The 5,908-nt window shown below is 34.5% G+C and overlaps 1 pseudogene; it reads right to left on the reverse strand.

The window, feature by feature from the left end:
* LOC135218798 (carbohydrate sulfotransferase 11-like) overlaps positions 1-5,908 on the reverse strand; it is a 15,734-nt pseudogene that overhangs the window by 5,124 nt on the left and 4,702 nt on the right.

The raw sequence follows: 5,908 nt of genomic DNA on the forward strand, positions 1-5,908 counted from the left end.
TAATAATAATGAGAATGAAAAGCCACAGAAGTGTTAAAAAATGTTTGTACTACTACAGGGTTACAAGATAACACTACTGAGGCTTTTCATTCTCAGTACTATAGTTTCGTTACAGGGGTGTCTGGGTTCAGTAATATAATAATAATAAAATAGGATGCAGTCTAAAATTAAATTTAAGAAATAGGACAATTTAAGATGTTTTTGAAGAGCATGTCCAAACCTTACTTACCTTTCAATTATATCTATTTGAAGTTGGCGGAATTTGTAAATTATAGGGAGTGGGTTCAGCGTCGTCATCTTATCCTGGTATGCTGATAGCAATCTGTGAAATTCATGAAAGAAGTGCCATTTTTATGTAAAGTGTTATGTAAGAGAAACTTTGCATCAACATTTCATCGTACGATTCGCATATTTACTTTCACAAATTGCCATCATAACTGTCAAAAGTCATCGATGGCCCTCATTATGAAGCAGCTTAAATATTTTAATGAATAGGAATATAATAAGAGAGTAGAGCATTTAACTGCCTAGTTCATAAATCAATGCTCACACACACACAGTCGACCCCTGGAATTCAAGGTGGTGATTTATACTAGGGTGACCATACGTCCCTTTAGAGGGAGACAGTCCCTCTTTTTGACTTTATCCCCCAAAAAAATTGCTGTCTTGGGGGGACACCCTAATGTCCCCCTTTCAGCCTTATCTCCCACATTGTCCTCCCCTGCCATTGCATATGTATTTAGTTATATAAATTGCTGATTTTTGTTTTCTTTTAACAAATCTGTATGGTTTCCCACACTGACCCATACACCGCATGATGCTTCGTTTTCTTTAAACAAATGGAAGAAGGGAACTAATGTGCATTCTGTACACGCATGATACAGTGAACAACTGATCCCACAATTGTCCATGTCTGTGTTGATAATGTATTGCCCCGGGCTAGTACACAAACCAGGCCCTGGACATACGATAGTACGTATATCACTGTAATCATGTCAACCAAAAAGGAAAGCTACTTTCAACAAAGATTTAGAACAAGAATATCCATTTCATAAAGAAAAGTGTATACATCATCTTTTCGATAACCAAATGGTGGAAAATATGATATTGAACTTCACATAAAGACCGATAGATAAGCATAGCCATTGCATCCGCCTTATAAGAAGTCGATGAATTTACAACGTCTCAACATAAGTGCACTTGCACATGGGCTTGCTATATACTTTGTCCCCCATTCGCAAGTCAAATAAATGGTCACACTATGTATACCACATCACCCTGTGAATAGCTAAAATCCGAGAATACTTAGAACCCCTCTAAAAAATGCTTGGAACTGCATATTTTGATGGTAAAAAAAAAAGAAAAAAAAATTCTTATACCCCTGTATTTCAATTGTTTTATTACAAAAATTGTATTTAGTCATGAAAACAATAGAAAAATAAACTAATTATTGAATATTTCTCTATGAAAAGTACCAAGAATTGGCTAATTATCCACAAATAATGTGTATGTATGTCCATAGAAAAAAATTCAGCAAATACATGAGTCAGCTAATTGGGAGACTGCGAATAGGGGGGTTGGACTATATACTTTTTATATATTATCAGTGGTATACTGTAGAGAAACAAATAATGTGTTCTAATTCAGTCATCCTTTAACTACTAGGTAAAAAGTTGAACCCAGTGGGGAACTTCTACACCGTCTGTCTATTTTATACCTGTACACTGAGCCACTGCAAGCTTGGATCCACTCACCTTTTCTTGTAAGCCTTCTCCCACTTGGAGGAAACTAAACCCCTTTCTTTCAATATTATTCCTTCCCTTCCAAGCAACACTTTCTCGGTCTCCTTCACCAAAAAAAGTCTGGATCATATCGCTTTACAGTGCTTTCTGTCCCCTGTTTTCTCTTCATTGGACCTAACCATCTACTGTAATAAAAAATCCCCTCATATTCCGATTTTTGCATCCATAGATACTCATTTTTTGTGAGGTTAAAGTTGACAGTAGGATTAAAAGCTGCATGGGGGAAGTGGAGAGAGGTAGCTTGAGTATGTGATAAGAAAATGCCAGTCAAGCTAAAAGTCAAGATCTATAACACAGTGATATGACCAGTGTTAATGTATGGAGCGGAAACATGGGCTCTAAGAAGAAAAGAGGAAGTAAAGCTTGAGAGAACAGAGATGAGAATGTTGAGATGGATTATGGGAATATTGCTGTTTGAGAGACTGGAAAATAGCGAAATGAAAAGAAGGGCAGGCTTAGTAAAGATTACAGAGCTGATAAGAGAGTCACAATTGAGATGGTATGGGCATGTGTTGAGGATGGATGACGAGGTGGAGGGAGTGAAGAGGGTTTAGGAGGAACCTGTTAGAGGAAGAAGATCGAGAGGGAGACAGAATCAGATGTCAAGATAAAGTGAAGAAAGATATGGAGAGAAGAGGTTTGGTGGAGGATGATGTCTTTGATAGAAGGCAGTGGAGAAGACTCATCAGGCAACCAACCCTTAATTTAGGGATAATGGGTGGGAAAGGAGCAGATACTCATTCTTTTTTGGAAACTTTTTTGGTATTCCTTTTTTCACTTTTTTTTGTGACTTTCCTCTTCACAGTCTAACTTCACCAGATATTCCTCCCAGTATCTGTATGATGTATATAATTTTAATTTTGCATTTGCCACACATCCATATACCTTTATTATTTTAATCTTGTTTCAACTTTTTTTTTACTTTTGTCAGCTTCTGAGACATTTCTTTATTTTCATCATTTAACACTTTATCAAGAGCAAATCACCCTTTCACGTGCCCTTTCTTACCTCAATCTCTGCTCATGCATCTACCTTTTTCTGACTTCTCATAACTTACCGGTGAACGGATCTCGTACTATAATGAACCTCAGCGCTTTGGAGAAAACTTCGAATCTCTCTTTCGTAGTGTTGGGAGCTGGGAACAAGCGTAGCACTCTGAAGTGCAGGTTGCTGTCCTTTAGCCTCGTCTGTGAAAAAAAATAGTAAAGGATAATGTCCCAACTCAACTATAACAAATCCGATTTTTCTACTTACAGCACTGGTGATATGCCCTTGAACTAACAAAACCACTCCCCCCTCGTTATTACAAAGTGAAGTCTAATCTTCTTCATGATTGCTCCAGCTATCATTTTTTTAATCTAACTATTTTATTCTCGGATGAAAATAGAATAATGAGGTAAACGAGTAAAGATATGAAAGTGTGTTAGTCGTAACGAACTCTTCTGATAAGGAGACTGGATTTCATAAATGAGTCGCAATGATATCGACAAGATGCAGGGTTATCAACCAAAGGTTGCTTAAAATGTGTCATGACAAGATGCCTGCCCCTAGAGTTTCCTGCTCCTTTGTCCAGGCAGGGATACCACTCCAAGGAATACCAAGAGATTTTGGTCAAACCAGGGGCTTCGTAATTATGTTCTGAGATTCCATACCCTTCACATAACAAGTACAGTTGTGCAATAGGATTCTGGAGGTAATTCTGAGAAGCGTTTCAAAATTGTTAATGATTCACGCGTAATTTAAAATTTGTTGATGTTTCCTATGACAAACCTCGTTTATTTCACTTTTATTTAGCAAAACAAAAACTTCATAATGATCTCTTGAGGACAAAGCAGTTAACACTTGATTTATGATTGCTGCAAGTGCTCTTAACCAGAAACATGGGCCCTTAATGACCCAAGGATGGAAGATCTAGATTTCATAAATATTTTGCTTACATTTATTTTATATTATATACCCTGTATAATTCTGTATTTTCTTTTATTATTTTTTGCTTGTAGAATTTACTCTAGAGTGTTAGATCGGGGTTTAGGAAAAATATTAGAAAATTTATTTTTTGTGTGGTACAAACTGAGTTACCTCCAGAGCTTTTGATGGTATTTATGTATTCATTTTACACTATATATATATATATATATATATATATATATATATACTATATACTATATATATATATATATATATATATATATATATATGTGTGTATATACATATATATATATATATATATACATATATATTATATATATAGATAATATATATATATATATATATATATATATATATATATATATATATATATATATATTATATATGTGTGTATATATACATATATATATATACATATATATATATATATATATATATATATATATATATATATATATATAAATAAATATATATATATATATATATATATATATATATATATATATATATATATATATATATATATACAGTGGATCCTCGGTTTTTGTACATAATCCATTCCAGAACATCTCACAAAATCTGAAACGTACAAAATCTGAAACAAACAATATTTCCCATAAGGAATACAGGCAGTCCCCGGTTATCGCTGGTTTTCTGTTTTCAGCCGGGTGTTGGTTAATGGCACCTGTGTTAGGTATGCTATTTTCTTGACACTTTTTTTCTTTCTTTTTACAGAGGGGTTGGCACAAAAATCAATGAACACAAAGGCAGAGTGGGTCAGAGAGAACATGGGATGCTTTATTTGGGCGCTCGGTATGTGGCCTAGTTACGAGGTGGGATATGGAAGGGGCGTTTGCAGGTGTACAAAATCCAGGCATGTGAACGTAATCCAAGTCAAAACTTTGTCGAAAGGCGGCTATGAAAACTGAATTTTATATAATTATATATATATATATATATATATATATATATATATATATATATATATATATATATATATAATATAAAACATAGCATCCCTGGATGTCGAAAAGTTTATTTACTAACGTACAAGTGGATGAAGCCATACAAATATAATGGACAAGATATACCGCTCTGAGAAACCACCATTTTACCGATACCTGAAAAGATTCTAAAAGATTCTAGAAGCATGTACAAAGGAAGCCCATTCCTCTCACATAGCGGAAATATATCGGCAAAAGGACTACAAATAGCAATGGGTTACCCCTTTGGGGCTCTATTTGTAAATGCATACATGGTACACACAGAAGAGGCCACCTTTGAAGAAAACCCAAAACCCAGAATCTACGGGAGATATATTAATGATATCTTCATCACAACAAAGGGCGAAAATGACACAGATGAATTGGTAAATAAATAAACTCCGAGCAAACTCTGCATTAACTTTTACGGTAGAAAAAAGTGATAAGAAAATGCTTCCTTACTTGGACGTATGACAGATTTTTGGTTTGTCAATGGGAAGCTGTTTATCTGCAACTCTCTCAGATATCTACGTGGAATTTTATGAAATCAGATACGTACCAAATATCATTACATTTACTTTGACGTGGCACAGAGACGTCGACGACATAATATGCCTGTGGCCACGGGATCGTGACCCCTTGGAGTTTTTGAGAACTTTTGAATGGTGGTTGGTTCCATCAATAAAGTTCAAATTGGAAATAGAACAGAAATAAAACCCTGCCATTTCTTGGCACAGTCGTTATGAGAACCGACAACGGTTTTAAATTCAAAGCCAAATATACCGGAAACCAACAGCAGTGAATGCTTTCATTCATAATTTTTTCCAGTCATCACCCCAAGATAAAACGAAGAGTCTTCTCAGCGATGTTTTTCACGAGCATATAGAATTTGTGATCCTGAATTCTTAGAAGAGCAAATTCAAAACATCTATTGAAACGAGAGAATTATGTTACCCAAGGCATTTTATTGATAGTTGCCTCCAAAGTGACAAAAAATTAATTTTATTGTCACAAAAGCTCAAGTAATTTTGAAATTTAAAATATTTTAATTTGCCATACCACTGTGAATTTTATCAATTGTACGTAACCCGAAATGTCTGAAAATAAATGTTTTTTTAGCAATAATTCATCTGTCAAGGATGCATTGTTTTGTAATAAACCAATGATGCCTATAGAAGGGGTGTACAAAATTAA

The sequence above is a fragment of the Macrobrachium nipponense genome, chromosome 1, assembly GCF_015104395.2.
Source record: "Macrobrachium nipponense isolate FS-2020 chromosome 1, ASM1510439v2, whole genome shotgun sequence".
Classification (NCBI taxonomy): domain Eukaryota; kingdom Metazoa; phylum Arthropoda; class Malacostraca; order Decapoda; family Palaemonidae; genus Macrobrachium; species Macrobrachium nipponense.